The 22,116-nt window shown below is 39.8% G+C and overlaps 1 protein-coding gene and 1 long non-coding RNA gene across 6 annotated transcripts in view; one reads left to right on the top strand and one right to left on the bottom strand.

Annotated features, from left to right (window-relative positions):
* The window catches only part of LRRTM4 (leucine rich repeat transmembrane neuronal 4), a 500,845-nt gene that overhangs the window by 457,490 nt on the left and 21,239 nt on the right, over positions 1 to 22,116 (bottom strand). The gene's annotated exons all lie outside the window — the stretch shown is intronic.
* Positions 4,412 to 6,331, top strand: LOC142048060 (uncharacterized). The gene is made up of 3 exons (XR_012657383.1): positions 4,412 to 4,455; positions 5,003 to 5,093; positions 6,138 to 6,331. It is a non-coding gene; the product is annotated as an uncharacterized LOC142048060 (long non-coding RNA).

Raw genomic sequence — 22,116 nt, 5'->3', positions numbered from 1 at the left:
CATCATCTTTAACTTACATAACTTCTTGTTCGTTTAATAAGGAGCGACCACCAATAAATTTTTTATTCCTGTATAGGCTCTCCCATATTTAAAAATGAGGAAACTCACAATACAACCTTCAAATAAGGCATATTAAATTATGATATAAAAGTAAAGTCACTAGACATGGAGCCACTGGAAACCAGGCTTCATCAGCTCTCACAGGCATGGAGCTCCTGTTTACTCACATAAAAGCAAAATGACAAAAGATAAGCCAACTTGTAAACAACTGGGCAATTGTTCCTAAGTGGGAATAATTGAAAAGGTTGACAGCTTTCTACTCAAAAGGGATAGGGAAGAGAGGAAAAAGCTCTTTGTTGTTTACCCTTTTATGGCCAAAAAATGGGCCTGATCTGCAAATTAAACTGTTCTTCCCATCAGCTGCATTTCAGCAAACCCTTTTAAGCCTGCAGAACAGAAAGAAGCTAAATACCAGCAACTAACTTTCTCACACATCCTAACAGATGTCGAAATTCACATTCAAACACACAGGTTCTCTCTTCTTTCCCCACTTCCCCTTTCTAAATGTCATACTTAGTTAAAAAGCATTGCACGCTGAGTTACATTTCAGAGTCCCCAAAGTAACAAATTTCCCAGGGGCAACTAGATTTCACCTTCAAATACCCCATTTCTTACCTGGAATTCCACCTCAACACCAGTGCCTCATTTCAAAATGTTTTTGTTTGCCCCAGCTCAAAGTAAAAAATCAAAGATTTTTTCGATCTGATTTCTGTATATGAATGTATAAGTCTATGAATATATTACAGCTGACACACAACAAAGCTCTCAGGAATTATTTTTCTTTCTCTTGTCTGTCTAACCATGAAGATCTTTGTAAACAGAAATATAACTCTTACTTTCCAACTCGCATCGTCTTATGTGGAATGTTTTTAGTGCATCTGATGCAAAGCTTTCTCTTCTGCTGTGGAGCTTCATCTCATGAGCACTTTAACAGAGCCAAAGGAGCTTGTTTAAGCAAAGCTGAGTGCTCTCCCAGGACACATCTGGCCTGATTCTCCACTCACTCAGAATGATACAATTCTAGAACAAGTTGATTTTCTTTGTTTGGACTTTCTTATTATTCCCAAGTATTTTCCTCTCTACTAAAAAAACAACAACAACAAAAAAAAACACCAAACAAACCAAAAATACAGGTATTTTCCTAAAGGCATCACTATACGCATAACATGTTTGTCACATTTCTGTGTGCAAGCTCAGAATTCCACCAGGTGTTAGAAAATGAACACACACACACACATTTAGGCACTTGCAAGATGCCTTCTGAGAACCAGTACATAAGTAACAGAAAATGCATCTATCCAAGGCAACTCAGATGTTAAAACAAACAAAGAATGGCCAATGTGCTATGAATTATTGCAAGTATTTCTTACCGAGCCTGGAGTTTCAGGCTCCAGCTTACCAGCACATATATTCTTACCCATAAAGGCCAGCTCCAAATTTATTTACCAGGAACACAAACCTCTGCACAAAAGTACATGCACGCACAAATATACAGCTACTCCTGAGAAGTAAACCCAGCATTTTACCTACACTAACCATAAAGCCGCAGTAGTTATACTAACATAACATCATCTTCACTTCAGAACTCACAGAAAGCTGATAGGGCTGCAGCCAGCTCTCACAAGGCAGGCACACAAGGTCGTTGTAGTCTATGTCTGACGCAGTATGTTATGCACTGAGAAATGGCTTTGTTACCCTCTAACTCGTAAATGACAAACTTCAAATTAGGCAATTATCAATAACAACAGAAAACCCTTCAGAACCATTTGTATTTACACAACAGGAACAATTCTGTGTCCCATGTTATGGGGGAAGCACAGTCTAGGTGATCTTCACTCGCCCTCCTAAATCCTCACCCCCACAAAAAAAGAAGAAAACTCAACCGAACATTGGGAGGAAAACAAACACATCCACTAATGTGGTCTGAACACAGGGAATTGTTGCTCAAACAAGCCTGAATAATCAAGGCTGTCCTTGATGAGCGCTGCATAAGCAGACATATTTTGTGTTCTCCACCCTGACATTTAATAGAACGAAACACTATAACCCTTTCCGTAATTTTTATCAACGGTGGTCAGAGCCAGAAGGCAGCCAGCGAACATTGGCAGAAAAAAAAAAAATCATCAGGAAGTGCTGATATCTGTCAAATTACTATGCAGCTCATTCAGTGAAGATGAAATATTCAGAGCATTGGAGGGGATATGACAGAAGTTTGGACATTTTATTTTAAGCTTTCATTAAATACTGATAAATTACAATGAGAAAGCTGTACAGAAGATGGATTCTCATGCCAGTTATAAGCAGTGCCAGAGAGTTTAATCAAATTAATGTAAAATATTTATTTGAAATACTAGATCTAATATTTACACGCATATAACACACAGAGTTTTGGCAGTTTTGAGCAAATGTTTTTGTGGAGGTGTGGAAAGAAGAGTAGGATTCGCTCAAGTGCTGTAGGAGAATTAGGCATCCAGTCCACAAGATGTTTTGAAAATCCCAGACTAAATAAATCATCTTCTGGAGGACTTTTCACAAGTTATCAGAGAACAGGTACTTTATTAGTTTTTCTTTGTTACAATCTTTTATGAAACATTGACTGTCAGGAAAGACAGGCTAAGCTAGTGTAACTGCGCGTACCGTGAACAGTTCTGAGAAGAATAAAAGGTTTTTTTAAATAAGAACCATAAGACAAAAGAATTATGACACTTGCCACAGCATACAACAGGAATGAAGTAAGTAGAGCATGGTCATTTCCCAGCCCTTCCCCTCTTTGCTTTTTAACTTTATGCTTATTTTTAAGCGTCTTTTTAAAACAAAAAAAGTTCTGCTTTGATTTTAATTCAATAGAAATGAAAAAATTACAATGAAAACTGGATAGAACAAACAGTAACAGAAGTTTGAAAGGAGAACTCAAGCTACATTTTATGTGCGCAGCTGAAGGTGTAACACCCACCCGCAGTTTGAAAGACCATCAATTTATAATCTGCATCGTCCCCTGGGCTGGAGAGGGATTTCTACCTCTGGCAAGGCCTCACCCAGCACAAAATGAACATCAGCAGAGGAGGGAATACCAGGCACTCTGAAGAGGTTACTTCTGGGTTTAAGCAGGAACTCCATTCTGACTGAAAAGCTTATTTTAAATTTAAACGTATTAGAAAATTCTGTAAGGGATGAGCCATTTCTGACATCACAACTTTCACCAAATCTTGCCAGATACGTTCCTACAAACCATCACGACATCATTCAGATGGAAAGGGAAAACGTCCAGAGTTTGCTCTTCCACTTTTCCTTCCCAGTGAAGGAAATCCCATCAAGCCTGCAATGGCCAGCTGAAAAATGCACAGAATTTCCACCATAGCAAATTACTCGGTTCCAGGGCATTTCAGCCTTGGTCCTCTCAAAGGCCACAGCCTGGGCAGAAGAGAATTCCTTGTAGTGCAAAGAATGCTACTGAACTTCACGCAGGGAACAAGGAGGTAATGCCTTCTGTTATGGTCTGAACTCTGGTAGAAAAGCCTCTTACAAAGTTACGTGGGGATTTAAAGCAGTAAAGTCATCTAGGAAAGGGGAGGCTTTTGGGCAAAGTACTCCACTGAACTGAAGAAAACAACACATTTAGGGACAAACGTGTTTTATAGTCTGGCTATTGCTCTGATAGAATCTGGAAGCCACCATTAAAGGCAACGGGGCAACCCACTAAAGGACTCGAATTATTTCAAGAGACATTGTCAAAATCCAACCATAGGCTGCCTAACCTTTAGAAACCGAGAAGGGTTTTATTGTTGGGGTGGTTTGGGTTTTTTTAATGAATCAAAAGGAATTTTTACAGTTTTTTGGGTTCACTTTTCAACACTACAAGTCTGCTTGCTCTAGAAAATATTAATTTTTCACTAGATGGTTGAACAGCATAATGGTTCGGCTAAAAATCCAGAGATTTTGACTATGCACTGCCATAATGCTTCAATTTTTTTCCCTTCCTTAAGGTGCAGGTGTTCCTTAGTCGTCTTCATTGCAGCAGGTTAACAGAATTGTTATGACACACCACATTCCAATAACCTGCAGAAATCTCATCAAAAAAGCTCAACTCACAGGAGCAGAGCAGTGAGAGGGAGCAGACATCAGCGCACCCGTACGAGTACAAATCGACCGTCCTCTTAACTCCGTGTTGTGTTTCCCTCAGTGGCTTACGACAGATGACCACTGAACATGAAAAGGGTAAGATAAGCATGAGCTGGCTCAGCTCCCCTGAAGTACTTCAATGGAATTATGAAATCTACATTTAGTTTCCCCTCCCCTCCAGAGAAAGAAATCTATTTTCCATTAAGCTTTGTAAACAGCCATTTGCAAACATACAGCCTACACTGAAGCGCCTGTGTGACAGAACAAAATGGTCCAGTAAGTGCTAGTCCTTCGTCAGCGAGTTACGCATTTGGGAGGTAAAATAATTAAACAAGCAAACAAAACAGGAAAGTTAGTTTCTGCAATGCACTATGAAGCTGAGTAGCAGGTTTGCAGTACAAATTAAGGGGTTTGTCTGCCTTTTTTTTTTTTTTAAATGAAAACTCAGACACAGACTTAGTCCATATGATTGGCAACGCTTTGTCCTCTTGGCAGGAAGAGGCACCTATGTAGCACATAAAACTGTACTATTCCCCAAAGGGAAATGGCAGCCAATTATCCAGAACAAATTGTGACTGTAACAGTGAAGATCATTTTATTATTGCCTGGAGGGTTTTTGAAGCTCTCCCTATGAAATTGTCTCGTAAATAATTGAATGGAAGTGATTTACTTTGGTGGGGAACTTACAAGGGAAGGCCTTTCAAAAAGGTATTCTGTCAAAAGTTATTTGAATTAATTTAATCTAGAATTCCAAACAAATTGACTTAGATCAAATTTCAATATCAATTAACAAAAGCTAGTGATTTTTTTGTGTGTTAAACAGCTAAAAAGGAGCCAACAAGATGGTTATGTTCACTCCATTGCCATCCATAAATACTGCAACATGTTACTAAGAAGCAGCCTCTGATCATAAGGTATGAAGATCTTGCGAGGACTTTAAACTAGCTTATTTAAAGCTCGGCAGCATCTCTCATGCACCAACTGCGATGCATCCTAAACCGAATAACCCGCGGCACAGCGTGCTGTTATTCTTTGGCAAAGCTGTTGACTGCATTTGGAGCTGCTCTGAAGTTCCTAGCAGTGCCGGTCAGAGATAACGGAACAAAACCTTCTTACATAACAAACTCACCCCTGTGACAAATGGGATAAGCTTTTTGCTTGACACGCAAATATCCACCCACTTCCTGGATACATCGCATTCCCCCTCCGCTCAAAAAAAAAAAAGCCAAAAAAAAACCCCTCACTAAAAAAAACCTCCAAACAAAATCCACAAAAAAACCCCAACACACAAACGTTTCTCCAATCCCCAAATACCGGTGGCATAACTGTCCACAATGGACAAAAGGAAAAAAGCCAAAGTGGATGTTGCTCCATCGAATTAAGAAACTGTCAGAACATGAAGAAGTGCAAACAGCCCAAAATCTGATAACTTCTTGCCACTTTTGCGGACTGTAATAATAGAATTTATTCCTAAATCTACTCTATGTCACCTTGGGAGAATTTAACCTGGGAAGACAGATACGTTTAGCAGGGAGACTGAAAAGACTGCGTCCCACACGAGTCCCACATGGCAATGAGTCTCCTGCTCATACCTGCACAATGCAAACACTCTTGCACAGCGCCGGCATTCACCAGAGCAGCGTCCATCCACGGCAAAGAAGCAGAAAGGTGTAGAATGAGAGCCTACGTCCTTCCGTAACTGGTGAGGGAATATGACCAAGCATTTAATGTGAGAGATCCTGGAACCTCTGAAGGCTAGTAGAGGTTATGGAAACCTTCAACATGGCTTTAGGTGATTTGCTTAAAGGGCAAAGCATATTCCAATGCCCAGATATCAACTATTTGTCTGAATGTATCCTGAAATAGAGCAGCAGAAAAGGAAAATGCCTTCATAAATACAATTTATAGTGGTTCTCTGACTGGATGCTTTTCTATACTTTGCTATTATTTTCTTTCAGCTTTTGCTGTGCAGCTACATTTTACAGTAACACAGATATTTGCAAGCCAGCTCTGGACCGTCTTTTGAAGGCATCTCAGACTTCCGAAAAATTATCGCATGATATCAAACATGATAGGTATTGCAGGTTGAAGCCTGAAGGCCCCTAAATTAAAGCCAAATATAGAGAAGCACATATTAAGTTACCACAAGCTATCTTTCATGAACTGCCAACCCATCTTTAACAGCTGGGGGGCTTGAGAGCCTGTGAACATGATAATTACAGGACCCTCATCAGAGAATCTAATTTTCAGAGGAAGCATGAATTCATGCAGAATTGGACTTTGCTACTAATTCATATATATTAAAATGCTTTTTCTTCAAATCTCTCAAACAGTTTGACCAAAAAAAAGAGTAGTAAAGGAACAGTAATGCTGTGTCAACTCCTTTATGGAGCCTCTGCTTCTCAGTAGCTAACACAGCCAGTGGGAGGTTGTATCAATTCAATTTGCAAACAGAGCTTTCCTTTTCCTCCCCCTCCCTTTTGTTTTATACCAGGTTTTATTGGAAAACCAAGCACGCCGAAATCACAGTAGCTATGATTAAATGCATGGTAACAAGGTTTAATATGTGTCAAGGATGGATACAAACGTGGAACACAAACTAAACTAGTTTATCGTAGCGCTGATACATCCCGCTAAATGCGGACGGTTGTGTTACTTCAGAAGTGAGAAGAACAAACGATTATACACAAGTTAATTTACTGGGGTAGTTGGTCCCCACATCCTCCTCCAGCACTGAATACACTTCCTTTTTTGAGGACTGCACAGAAAGAGGCTGTGAGTGACCCACGCTATTTCTGCATGAGGGCATGGCGCGGGAGAGGGTTATTATTTACAATTATTTACAACACTGTCACTCTTTACCCCCACCTTACACATGAAAGAGGCAGCAGATGATGATCTTGACAAAAGCCTCCGCAGAGCAGTGCTAGTAAGCAATTAAGAAAGGACCCACAGCTGGTGAAACGAGTGTTCGAGTCTGATCTGACTCAGGCAAAACAGGAGTATTAGTCTAGTTTTTCCCAGGCCCCAAGTGATAACCTTAACTCCTGAGCTTTCATAGCACTGATAAGCACTCTTCCAACAGTTTCACTACAACTTGAATTAAAAACATTGTTCTTTGAAAACTTTTTGCTGCATTCCTGTAAAATAGCTCTGTTTCAGTGTATTGACAGGGATTAATAGAAATTAACTTAAGTATTCCCAACAATGTTTAATTACTACAAAGCTAAGGTATAACACAGCTGTGTTTAGATCTCTGGTTGTACTTTTTTTATCCATACCGCTGTTCATTTTCTATGACTACCTATTGTACAATGGAATTAGGGCAATCCTTTCTAAAGCTGTGGACAAGAGGAAAACAAATGTAAAGTAACCTGCATTTCGCAGGGATTTGAACTCTCCTTCTAAAGGGCAAATCCCTAATACCATTTTTAATAATGGTGAAACTTTGACGTGGCAGTTTAGAAAATAATGCTATTCTACTAATCCTAATCATCAGATGGGATTATATGACAAACATTACATATTTTAATACTGCAGTAATCACAAAAGTGGAACTTTTTATAGAAATATTGTAAAGCTCTTATCAAATCTATATGTTCTATTATTTATACCCAAAGTCCCAAATCCATATTTTATGCAACTTCCAATTACTCTTCTAACACAGAAGTTATTAATTTAAAAGCAGTGATACTATCAACGTCGATCTGACCAGATGGCTAGTGGCTTTGTCGTCTGCAGCAACAGGTTAACTCTTTCCAAGTTTCTCACCACACTAAACACCTCAGATGTTTACCAACCATACTATACATAGAAGAACTAGTTCTCTCACATGCTAGTGAAAAAAAGTATGAGATGCTCAGGTAATAGAAAGTGGAATATAATCAGGCAGCTGCAGAGGTTCTGGAACAAACTTCTTAGTTTAGAAGGGTTTTGGTAGAACTCAGAGCAGAAAAGGAAGAGATGAAGCAAGTGGAACAATAGACGAAGTTAAATTCTGCCTGATAAACAAATAACCTGGGAAAACAGAGACACAGTGAGAGACAACATTCATAGTGGAAGAAACAGGCTGGTCAGCTCACAGTTGTGGAGTTTGATTTTTACATATTCCATGTCAACTCTTGAACAACCTTTTTAGTAGAACTGGGATGAAAATACTCTCTTTTCTTCTATAACACACAGCAAAAACTTTTTAGTTCAGATCTTGACCTAACACTGATAACCACAGAAAGAATCTACCAAAAGGAAAAGAACTCTATGAACCTTTTCAGCAGAGGAAAGTAGTGATTCAACCCATTAAAAAAAAAAAAAAATCTAAATTATCAGCAGCAACTACCTTTAGTATTATGTTATGAAACAAACATGGCCAGCTGTGCAAGAAACTTTGGCAGCTTTGCATCCATACTAAAAAAAACCAAAACAAAGCAAAAAAAAAACCAACCCCAAAACAGCTGAAAAATACTGTAAGTATGTTTGAGGAAAGGGATTAAAAAAGTAATGGCTGATTAAGGCAGGAACTGGAGACCAGCAGATCTGGCTGCTTCTCCCTTCTGTGGGGTGCACTTGTTTTAACTTTCAGAAAAGATTTCCAGACATCTATTCCAAACAGGATTTAAGTCAAAGCAGGAAACAACTGCTTGTTATGCTTACACTCAGAAGCCTTAAAGACTGAATGGAAACTGCTAAAAGAGCTGTGAAACAATGGCGGAGATCAAATCCCAGTTTCAAAATTAGTATTTTAAAGCAGAGTCCCACAGGACGAAACTACAATGCTTACGAAAATTCCATACTCTGAAAAATAAGGGCTTTTTCAAAATGCATTTTTCTCTTCCAAAGGTCCTTAACTCTCTCGAGTTTTCCCCCTCTCCCTCTCAAGAAAAAAAAATTATTAGCACAGATTCAATAAAGAAAGATTTACAAATGAAAATCCTCTCAGGGAGGCAGATTACATGGTTGTAATAGCCAGAGCTCCCAGAAAAATGAAGCAGGCATGTATTTCAGTTGTGTTAAAACAATGGCTGAATCAACTGCTTCAGAACTTGCTGCGTTTCTGAAGTATTTTCTATCATCCAAAATGCTTCTGGAACAATAAACAGGGGGAGATCCCTGAACAACTTGAGTAGCAACTTCAGGCTTGAAGGTTACTGAAGACGACTACTAAAAAGTTACTTTCTTTTGAAAACAGAAACAACAAAAAATTCTGTCACCCAGTTTCTTCTGAACTGGTATCCGGGTCTCAAAAATAACAGGTTTTCATAAATAACAGTGACATTAACTTGAAGGGTACTGAACACAATTTAAAAGGCCTCATTTTCATAATGTCTCGGCACTTGCCTCTCCTTAAATGAAAATAAGTATTTTGAAAACTATGGATCTCAGAATCACAAAGTTATTTTCTTAAGAAAATTTGAAGGTTGCTCTTCACCAAGAGAACACGTGGAAGAAAACATCTGCAGAACAGCATTTATTTAAGTTTTCAGTAAAGTAACTTCCTCACCTTAATACCTCTTCCAATAAAGGAGAAGCAGAGAACGGGAGAGTTGAAGACAGATTTATTTTGTGCTTTGCACTAATGACTAGAAATTGGTTTGTCTGAGACTAACAAAATAAAAAGTTAAAATTACTGGAAGTTGTATCAGCTAATCACTTTATGCAGTATTTTGTTAAATTGGTAGATTACAGGCTTACTACTCATCTTCTGCCTCACAAGAAATTATATACAGGATTTCTTCATATTTAAAACTGTTTTTCTGGATAGCCTATGACATAAGCCGAATACTTAAAAAATAGTATCATTACAAAAATCATTAGGTTGACTAATTTGGTAAAGAATCCCAATTTAAAGTATTATCAAGACTTTATTTGCAGAAGATTTGTTCCTTCCAAGACTAAAATAAAACCATCACGCATCTTTCTATGTTAACAAGAAATACTTCAGTCTAAAGGTTAACTTTAAAAAATAAAAACTGGAAAATGCCTTTAAAGTTTGACCAAGAGAATCTAGTTTGCCTAAACGAGGGGGAGAGGGGGAATCTCAGTTTAGGTGATTGATAGTTCTAGTAAACTTGCAGAGTTAGTTTAGTGTTGAAATTTTCAATGCTTCAGAGGCTTAAGGAACAATTCCCCTGCTCCGTCCCTTAACTCAAGGATTATGATCTTACAGAAGTAAAAACACAGTTGTTTTCCAAGTCCCAGTTACTGGTTTAGGCTGTATATTGTGTAAATAAATAAACTACAAACATCTCTGCAGACACTGTCAGAGTAACTACTGACTTCAGTAATGAGGAGGGAGGATAACAAGCATGTGGAAAAGTCCTGCTGCAGTATTTCATCTTCTACTGTGGCTTGTACCACTGCATATGAAAATACATAGCCTGGAAACTGAGAAAAGATCTTAGCCATTGAAACACAAAGTTCGGTCCAATTTTCACAGCAAACAGGACTTTAAAAATTCAGTCCTTGCTTTTCTATCACCTAAACTAACAGATGAAATCATGCAAGCCAAAATACTGAAATCAGTGAGAGAATTTGAAGCATTTTGCTTAGGTTGAAAGGCAAGAGGAACGTCTGCGTTCTGCTGGACTACTGCGAATACGATCCCCCAAAGAAGGATCTTTGTCTTTTACCATGGATATTCCCATATTAAGAGAATTAAGGAGGAAATGTATGGAGAGAGTGGAAGTCCTTCCACATACTGAAAAAATAAAGTACCTTCCCCCTGTATCCTGCTCTGACTGTAAAGAAAAAAACCCACCACTTTGATTTTAAGCAACGTGTTGTATCTGTCAGCAAACAAATAAAGGTCATTTCAGAGCGTGCAGAGAATGCTAATTTCATTTGGTGAAAGAATAAAAATAAATAGATATAAATGAGCCTGTAGATTAAAAGAAAATCCTGTCTGAAAGACTTATTAAGAGTAATCTGCTATGTTTTCCTCCTAATTACTGGAATTAATAGTAATAATATATCCTACACTCCCAAGATTAATGGGAGACGTTTCCTTTCTTGGTGTATACTTTTTCTGCAGGGAACGGTTATTCAAAGCCCCATTTTAAGAACTTGTTTCATTATGGAAGCTTCAAACAGGTATGAAATTAATCAAGTGTTAAAAGTTTTTATATAACATGATGTATATAGATATATTAAAATAATCTGTCTCCTTTTTGGTTAAACACATTAATATAATTACAGTAGAACAAAGACAAATTTCTTGCATGTTCAAAATACTCAAAGGTAACGATGCCTTTAGCTGGAGCGAACGCAGCCCTCTGGCCCCTGAGGTAGGTCTCAGTACCCGAGCAGACACCCACAGCCTGTGGAGGGGACCGCTGGACCTGGAACTAAATGCCTATTCCCTCATCTGCCAAATCTCCCATCAGTAACCCTTGGAACAAGCATCTTAAACACACAAATGCAGAAATACAGCTCTTAGTTTTCCACCTTCTTGCAGACAACTACAGCAGGGTAAATCCCTACCTCCTTCACAATTAACAGTTACTCAGACACATTTTTGTTTTACCAAAATAACACTTTGTTTAGGCAGATGCTTCAGCGTAACCTGTGCAACGTCTCTCTTCTTCTGGCAGAGTCCTCGCTGCGGAGAGGCCGAGACCGCTACTGCCGTGCCCGAAATGGATCGTTTTTTGTTCAGACCCAAGGTTACACCTACAGGATGGTAGGTACAAACAGGATAATTTGGAGGCAGCACACAAGTGTCTTTAACAGGGATGTGTGGTATTCAGCCACGTGGAGTTCACTATTCATTCAGAAACACTACTTCACTTCTTTTTCCACTCAAACAAAGACATTTTTAGAGCAATAACCAGTTTGTAAGCACAGTGGGATCTACACAGAAATGTATCTATTTTAGCCATGTCAACAACCCACTTTAATATTCTTCACTAAACTCAGAAAAACAAAAAAAAAGAGTGGGAGGAAATACCGAAAGCCAGAAATTAAAAAATTTTCCAAATATTAATTTTAAGATCACTTACTTTAAATAAATAAATAAAACCTCCATTAGCTATGTCATGTCGTTAAAATAAATGTTACGGCAATGGTAATTGTGTAATTAAATTAGCAGGCTTTTCCATCTCCTTGATTCATTAATCTAAGAACCTGTTGCAGAAAATATGGAATTAATAAGTAGCTGGCATATAAAACAGATTTTTATAATTTACTTGCCAGTTCATTAAATAGAAACAATAAAACAGAAGTAAGAAAAGCAGCACAGAGAACAGTGGGGTTTTTTTCTGTCCATATAGGCAATTTTACAGAAAGTGATGGATTACTTTTTGTTTCTTGGCTTCTTTGCTATTAATACCAAGAATATGTATTAGAGAGAAAATTATTACATTTGCATTGTTGTAGGGGCCAGCTATGAACGTTACATTAACTCTCTACTGACTCTCACAGCAGTTCCAACACAGACTGGAAAAGCCATCTCTGCTAAAATAGAGTGCTCTGAGTGCTGCAGATTGATCTGTTTGTCCATGAGAGTTTTGTTTTTCTCTTTGATGTCCCTGAAAACCTTTAGGGTTGTTTTTTTTCACCCCTGCTACTTTTCCAGGTAAAAATATCACCCAAATCTAAACCTCCCTTTAGAATAGCCTAAGGTTTTGGTTGTTTTTGAAACAGATTCCTCAATAAAGGTCTGATTTCAGGTTTATCACTTTACCCTGCTCCATGTCAATACAGTTTGTGCACCTCCTGGGTCCTCCTATTCTCTGCACTGGGACCCACAGCTTCTGTCACAGCGTGGTGTGAAAAGACAGTTACTGCTTCAAAACATGCAAGACTAACACCAGCGCTCCAAGTCCACAAAAGTAGTTCGATAAAATACATGCTCCGAATCCCCTCTTACACACAGTAAACTGTGAGAGAGAGTAACTAATTTACAGGAACATCCAACAGCTACGTGAGAACTGTGTGTTAGGTAAAAATCCCTCCAGACTTGTGTTGTGGTACCATCTCCTCCACCTTACATAAGCCTAACCTGGGAACGATGCTGGTGGCTGCTCAATAGTCAAAGCCCACTACAGTAAACACAGCACGTTTAGTCTTCAACCACTGAGGTTTTGAATGAGAATTTCTGTCTACAAGATGGGAAAACATTGTCCAAATGCATCTCTGTACCCTGCGGCTAGTTTTCAAGAGGGAAGCCTTCTAGATCCAGCTGTGCTGGAAGACGGAGGTTTACTCTCCTCTTCCACAACACTGGCTGAGTACCACCCGCATCGCTGGGGGGGAATCATCTGCTGAAACAGTTTCAGTAACTTATTTCTGTTAAATTTGCTCTCATTTTGATGGAAACAAATAAATGACGACTCACAAGTAGCTCTGCCAGCAGAATTAGGGATTGGAAAGCTCTGTCAGCGGAGCGGTAACAAGCATTTAATGTTGAACACAGACAGTCGTAGGCAGCAACATCTGCCACAAGCACAGCTCGTCGTGAAGCGCACATTTATCTACACCCAGAGTACGGGGTCAGGCCTTTGGACTCCTTGCCCTCAGAAACCATTTCCACCGTTTTGCTGCCCTACACACACTTGCTATTTCTCTGACAATCCCCATCCCCACTATTACTCTTCTAACCAGAATAATTCATCAACCCCACTGTCCAGATCCACAGTGCTAGCAGGTGATGACAGCCATGGCTAATGAGCCATTAATTCTAATCAAAGACACTCAACGCTTCCTTTCCATTAATTGCGTAAATAATAAAAAATAGCCCTTTGCTGTATGCCAGGAATGTGCTCGTGTTATCAGGGCAACTTTCAAATGCTTTCCTCTGACAAAATGTGCATCACGATGGACTAAAAGGCATGCAGGCACCAGGGTACTCGCTTCCTCTTAAAAATCAGAGGTCTACTTTATGTGCATTGTGGGTCTGACAGAGATAATTAGAGTGGCAGGGTGATTGCCCTTGTTAAATCAAATGGATGAGAAACACTAATGTTTAGGAGTCAGGGGAAATGCTTTGTTTCTATTTGCAGCCAGCCTTTCTTGATTTTGCTCATTTGGGCAATACCGCGGTTCAGAATGTGCTCTCCTTTCATCAAATTAGAAGCAAGAAGTACATGCTTTTGTGCCTCTGCATAAGCCCTCCAGTGTCCAAGCTCTAGCAGTATAAACAGCACAACAAACATCCCATGCCTATTCAGCTCCTAAATATAGTTTAAAGTAGTGCAGAAAAATGCCAAGGTTCTGGTAGCTAGAAACTAGCCTGCAACATGGAGCAATCAGGGAGATAGGAATTCAAGAGTGTCTCAGCACTGATTTTTAGGTATTGTTCAGGGCCAGGTGAAAAGCTGCCTTTTCACATCAGACTACTGATAAAGCTTGGTCTAATGCTCTCTCTGCCAGCTCAAAGAAACTTCAAAAGCAATTTGAGTGCCTCAAGGACTCTTGACAAGAGCTCCCCAAAAGCTTGCAAGGGCTACTAAAGGGAGCAGGGCTGACTCTTAGCAAGGGCCAAGATTGCTCAGGATTAACAAACAAACCACTAGTTCGATCACCACAGTTTTCAGACCCAGGACCCAGCTCATAAGTGCTGCAGATCTCAGACCCACAACTCCCTAAGGACAGCTTCAGCTTTTGATCTCTCTCAAGCAAAGGCACGTCCCAGCACAACTCAGTGCTCAGCTTTTTTACGTGTGGTTCACTACAGGTGCGGGGAATTCCTAACAAAGCCATCTTCTAGGATTGTGATGTGGCTGCTTACCAATCGCTGAAGTCTCTCGTCTCTCTCCTGCCACCTCTGATGTGACCACATACCCTTTAAAAATGAATAATCTCTCTAAGCATCCCCTAAGCACAACACTTCTCACTTCTCCCCCAGACACTCCAGCAAAAAGCCTGTCACCATTACTTCATTTCAAGACCATCCCAAATCCCCAGATCAGCCCATGAGTCTGCAAGCTATACTCCTCCCTGGCAGAATTGTCTAGCTGATAATCATTTAAATACAAGGCAGAAGATGTGGCCTCTATCCTAGCCTTATCTGCCACAAGGCAGCAGACAATTACAACCTCTCTCCTCTCATCTTGGCCATTTAAGTTAAGCTGATTCGCACAGGACAGTGTCTTTTAGCACACACACCACAGCTATCACCATGCAGGACTCCTGATCCCAGCTGGGGCACGTGGTAACACATACCCAGGGGCAGGAATCAGTTTTCCAGGGTTCAGCTGACAGATTTGGGGCTTTTGGAAACAGTGCATCCTGAGAAACTCAGAGTCTTAGCTGGCAGAATTAAGAATTCAGTTTCAATTCCTCCATGCATATGCTCTTAACAGTTAATTTCACTGATGCCAATGCTGTTGGCCAGACTAAAGCTGGCATAAATGGAAGTCAGCCCTGGCTTTTTACCCCTAGATACTTAAAAGGGTTAAAAAAAATTCATCCCTCTGAGGGATTAACAGCATAATTCAAACACGTATATTATGTAAACATCTGCCTATGCAAGCAGGAATATTCCACAATGAAAGCAAATTCAGAGCTGTCAAAACAATCCTATTCAATTGTCGTCATGAATTCTGGTAGCAATGATATAAATGGTACATTTCACAGCCAGGATTTGGACCTGGAAAACCTTACAGCAGGTGAGTCAGAATCAACTCCTCTGGAGTCACAAAAGTCACAAGAGGCGAGACAAAACCCAAGCCCAAGAATAAATTTAATATTGAAGTTCAGAATCACTTGAAACAGACAACTCCTGCAGTAATGAAAAAAATACTATCCTTTTGGTAAAACTGATCGAAAAGGGTAATAACTACCTTCCTCACCACGTATGTTTATGAAGTGACTCATCTAGTTACATCTACAATCCAGTAACCATTTTTTCAATGTTTCCAGAAGCCAGACAGAGACTTTGGCAAGTTAAACAGCTATTAGGTCAGGCCTTAAGGAAGCTGTCACTGGTCTTCAAACACACTTAGTGTCAGCATTCCCTGCTCTTTGCATACACGTTAGAGAAGGTGGCAGTTCTACGAGTTTTGGCAAATTTGTTCTCGTTGGAGAATTACCTCCCACCCTAGAAACCAAAATCGTCTGCAGAAAAGAAGAACGCTTTAACAGTGGAAAGCCCACAAAAGGCAGCAGGCAGCGTTCACACATGATGTCTTCTTACTCACATGTTTCTGTCCTACCAGCATCCGTGTCCTGGTCTTCCAAGGGCTCTAGTTTCATATCCTTACTCGTGAATCCAAGATTAAAGAGGAATGTGCATGATACCCAAGCACTGGAAAGTTATCAATATACATACAAGCAGAGGCTGAGAGCACTGTGATTATTTAGCCTCTAGATGGGGAAGGGGAAATACTATCGTTGTGAATAAATGTCTGTGGGTAGGGACTGTGGAAGAGCGAGCCAGGTTCTTCTCAGTGCAGTGACAGGTCAAAAGGCAACAGATGCAAACTGAAACACAGGAAATTCTATTTAAACATAAGAGAAACCTTTTTTGCTCTAAAGACATTGCACACATGAAGATGTTGCCTGGAGGAGGTGGAATCTCCATTCCTGGAGATATTCCGAGCCCAATGGGACACGGCCCTGAGCTAGCTGCTCTAGCTGACACTGCTTTGAGCAGGGGGGTCAGACTAGATGCTCTTCCAGCCTCAAACAATCTCTGCTGTAAAGTTTCTCTTAACACTAGCTTTAACAGAATATATATATGTGTGTATGTACAAACCATAGTTCACCTGACTTAATATTTTGCGTTTCTGTTCCAGAGAAAATATTAGCATTTTTCCTCCTTGTGACTTGAAACAAAAAAAAGAATTAGTTTCTCACAAGGGAAAATTTAAAATTGTTTCATGTCAGCTGGAACACTGCATTAAATTCCAAGCTTCAAAGGAAAACCTCTAACAGTCATCATGAAATGACACACTAAACCCAGCAATTTCAAAAAGGACCTTCTTCAACTGTACATTTTGATTTCAGAAATTTTTGTTTTCCCTTTTTTGAATTGAAATAAATGAACTCCTGTGGAGAACAGGCACGCAAAACCATTTCAACAGAACATTTTAAACCACTTCAGAAGAGGGCAAGTTTTCACCTATATCCCCATTCAACACTGACGGGGGTGGGGGGACCCCAAACTGTTTTGAGGTAAGCAAGAGCTTAGAGGTCTCACACTGGACAGGCTGTTACAGAAACATCACCAAAGCCCACTTTGTAAATCTAAATTAAACCTGTCTGATACGAGAGTTCACTACAATGAAGTTCTGACTAATAAAGATATTCCCACTCTGGAGAGATTCACAGTAATATAGCTGAAAACAGCAGGGCTAGATTCTCCAGTATTACGCCCAAGAAAAGTCAGTATAATTCCACGGAAGTAGAAACAAAATTGGTGTAGGGCCAAAAGAAGGGTGTCAGGATTTTCCATTTACGAAAACATTGCTCTTTCCACATAACAGTTTTAAAAATAAAACTGTTTATAGCTGCATATTAAAAAGGCAGATTTCACCAGGAAAACCTTTTTCCCTGGATCCTTGCCATGGTGCAAACTGTATTAGGAAATAATCTGAAATATTAATACAGCAGTTTATCCTGGACATTTGTCCAGACACTGAGCTCAAGCTGCCTTCCCAGCTGTTTGTGCCAAGTTCAACTCTGCACTGGCTCCCTGGAGAGCCTTTGCTAAGCAGAACTGAGGGCGGGGCGGGGGGGGGGGGGGGCACAAAGCAAAATTGCTGCTTTGAAGGCAAGAGGGAGAGACAAAGGGTTGGAAGAAGCACAAAAAGATCCAAAGGACCTTCTCTTTCAATGGCTGTCTTCAGAACTAAAGAGGTTACGGCTTTCAACAAAGCCTCTAGCTTTCTAAGCCAGCAAGAGGCTTCATCTGTGGCCATCATCTTAGCCTTACCCATCCCTCCCACTGTTCATAGCGGAAGGAAGATTCTCTTCAGCAATTCTACACCCTAATCTTGTTCAGGAGAAAGAAAAGTTGTGCGTTTTATTTTCCAGACTGACTTTCAGATTGACCAACAAACTGAAAGTTGCAATATGCAAGGGCTAAACAACCTTTCCCAGGACTACCATTTCCATCTCTACATCTAGGTTAACCGGGTTAAAAGATGATCTTCAGTCACAGAGTATGCATTTTCTGCCCAGGAAATCTAGCAAGCAGGTTCTGTAAATGCTGCTATTACCCTATTCACTGCTGCAGGGCTTTGTCTTACTACACTAAATTGCTTTCCTCCTGGGAGGTGGATGCTCAGGTGTCACTAGGGGGAATATTTTCACCTTTTACTGGCTCCTTCTGTCAAACACATGCAAATGCACATGCAGTTTCAATATGCCACCTGGAAGCTAGTGGCAGTACTCAGCAGTACATTAAATACACAAACCAACCTAAATCAAGTCATCCTGACAATATATTAAAAAAAAAAACCTCCATGAAGTTTTGGAGTGAATGTATGTACCAGTAACAAATTTAAAACAAAACAACCCCTGCCAAAAATACACAACCAACCAACCCGCTGAGACCATTGCGGTCACCTTCCCTCACTTGGAATATGTAGATGTCACCCCTAGTTTGCAAAGCACCAGGAAAGGATTGGATGAATTCAAGCTACCCAGGAATGCGAAATCCATGTAGATAGAATAATCACCTCTCAAAGCAAAGAAAAATAATTCATGGTAAAGGCATTAGATGATAAATCCAAGAAGTGCCTTATTTTTATAGAACTTAAACTCCATTCTGATCTTAGGGCAAGTCAACATCTGAGTTTACCTCCTCCTTTGCAAAAGTGGATAATCCCTTTCTTCCCAGCTCCTACCTAGACAGGCTGTAAAGGCTCAGGCCATGGGGGTCACTGGTACATTTTGGTTTTAACCAAGCCTGACTTCATTCATGCTGGTTCTCTTTCAGTGCTTTTCCTCACAGCATGAATATTAAACAGATATTCCCCCATGCTAACGGATGTAACAAAACCTAAGGAAGTAAGCAACAGAAGATATGCAGACTACAAATTTTGACTAGCTAGAGTTTCCCTGAGTTAATACAGCTAACGCAGGTACTGCAGCTGTAAATCTAAACAGAAGAAAAGGAGAGGGGGGACACACGACATGACAGTCACTAAATTACATTAAAAAGATAAAAAGAACTTTTTGGTCACTGCTGATACAAAAAAGAGGTTATGAGCCATTAATAATAAATGTTCTAATGTTTGACTGTAGTTTTCTTTAGGGAAACTTGAACATCCTTTGTAAACCAAAAAGATTACACAAAAAGTACCTATACTTTTATATATACACACACACACTTCTATATATATACCTATACTATATTCTCTATTTGTTCTCAAAATAAGAGCAACTTACAGGACCAAAACACAGTTGATCACTTTTGTCCAAAAAAAGGCATAGAAGGATGTTGTATATTAAAAACAGGAATCCCTTTATGTCTGGCCATTAGTGAATGCAAATATTGAATATTACATATCAATCTTGTCAAATCTGTCACTGAGCCAAATTCAGTCTTAGTACTTTGCCAGTAAAATCAACAGAATTACGTAAAAGGGTTATTAAACTGGGGGGGGGGGGGGGAGGAAAAACTCCCAAAACCAGACAAAAACCCCACACAAACAAAACAAAAAAGTCATCACACAACTGCTACAATAGCCTGGCTTTTTTTGTTTTAAAGAGGTGCAACTGATTTTTAATCTCAAACATTGTACTTTCACTAGCCATTTTACTTCAGACTCTTATCATTTGTTGCCTGAAGCAGCTGTGCCTGAAAATCCCTGGTTTTGTTAAGAAAGTGCACTAGAGCAGCACAGTAGTCAGTCCCAATGCTCAGTTTGTCTTTGCCTGTCAGATCCAGGCACTGAGTGGATTAGCTGACCCTGACTCGGTTCTAGCCGGAATGGTATGTTACTATCCAGAGGCACAAGTAACGGAGAAAAGGAGAAAACAGGGGAAACGGGCGACCTGCACTGTCAGCACAAAACACACAGTAACAGCGACAGCAGTTCCTAATAGCACGGCAAACATCAAAGAAATACAATACTTTGCTGAACAGGAGGCATTCAGTGTAATTATTAAGGCAAAGAATGAACATCATTACCATAATGTAACTCAAGCTGCATCTGAACAGGGCCCCTGGAGGGAAACAACTTGATGTATGTTTACAACGAAGCTACTAGGAAACAAAAGGACACTCTAGCTAAAGAGACATATTTATCTGTGCAGTATTTAAAAAATGATGAAGATAAAGAGTGACTTCCAGATAAATCGTCACCTTTCCAGGAATACAAGTCTTTCCTCTCAATAACAGATCAAGCAGCCTCTATTTATGTTAAGGTTACACCTATAAAGGGTACACAGACTAATAAATAATTAATAGATGTTACCGGATGAGAGCAGTACTTTAAAAGCACATCAGCAGAAATTATTTTAGGTGGTTACAATCAACTTGCAGCTCCCCAGCCAGTTCAATCATTTGCTCAAGTATTTATCAGCTATTGAACTTTTAAAATATTGTTAGTAGGGCCAAGTTAACAGATCGAGAAAGTCCCAGATCTTGGTAGGGATTAGAAAAGAGGAACATTAAGCAGAAATAACGGGCCACCAGTCAGGAAATAAAGCTCAACTCTTGCTGCAGGCTTCCTGGCACTGCTACAGACCTGCTTCAGCCATTTCCTCCTCCTCCAGCACACCTTCAAAACTGCTTATAGACCAAAAGTTTAAAAGACAATTTTGAATATTCTCATGCATTCTGTGCAGGCCACAGTGAATGTATGCTGTCAGTGTCAAAACATGCCAGCATATTATCATATACCTGAAAAATTAAAAGTTATAGAAATCTTAGCGAAATGAATTTGACTTTGTGAATACCAAGCGAGAAAGTTGAAGTGATTTGTTTTGACAGTTCTTCCACTGAAAACCTTATCCAAACCTACATCTTCCTGGGAAACATTTAGATTCTGACAAAAACATGTTTTCCAAAGAAAAACTGTCCATGCCCAAAATGTTTGCTCTAACACTGCAGCGCATAAAATTGGAGTTCTCCACAAGCTCTTTAAGATGTTACTGTCACTGATGCAGCATGTCTGGATGAACCCGAGGGCAAGCCATGACCTGAAGGTCTTTGCTCAGCATATTGCTGCTGTTTGCCTACACGTCACTTTCCTTTAATGCTCCAGCACACCAGACTCTCTGGTCTCCAGTAGACGTTAATACTTTTGCCTCCTGGAAAGCGGTAATTCACAGCTACGTTAGCAATAGCAAATACACATTTGTATTGGTCACTCTGGAGAGTTTTTGGCAGAAAACTGCCCATTGGCCCACTTTGTAGAAAGCGCTCGGTCAGAAGACAGTGAATACAGTGCACAGATCCAAATTAGCGTAGTTACGTGACAGCTTATATCAGCCTGCCTAAATAAAATGGTTTTCTTTACAATGAAGTGACGGCTTTGTTAGTTTCTTAACACTATTAATAAAAGTTCATTAGTTATAAGGATTCATTTAAGAGGGTAAGGGGAATAGCCATAAGTGCTCTCTAGGCTGAAGGAAGCCTGTAGGCACCATGAGCATTAAAACACATTAAACAGCGCGAGCCCAAGAGCCCTCTGGAGTTTTCTTTGAGTGTATTACTTTTAAATTAGAGATGGGAAATTTTCCCTGTTGAAGCTGGACAGAAAACAGCTGTGCTCATTAAAAGAGGAGGAACTGCTAAGTAGTTATATAATCAAGACTATGTAATTAACAGAGAATTATAATAGTAGATCTAACACTGAGCTGAAGTTGTGTGCCGTGCAGAATGCTAACAGCTTTGCAGTCAGCTGCCCTTTATGTTGTCCCCCTTGTGCAATCGTGCTGCCCAGGCTGCAGATCCAAATGCTGCTGCTGTTCCTCAGGCTCAAGTAGCCACTGAGACAAGGCTTCTCCACACCAGCTTGGTTTGCTCACAGGGGTCGGCCAGTCCAG

Source organism: Phalacrocorax aristotelis, chromosome 24, assembly GCF_949628215.1.
Source record: "Phalacrocorax aristotelis chromosome 24, bGulAri2.1, whole genome shotgun sequence".
Classification (NCBI taxonomy): Eukaryota; Metazoa; Chordata; class Aves; order Suliformes; family Phalacrocoracidae; genus Phalacrocorax; species Phalacrocorax aristotelis.
This window is presented reverse-complemented; position numbering and strand designations above follow the sequence as displayed.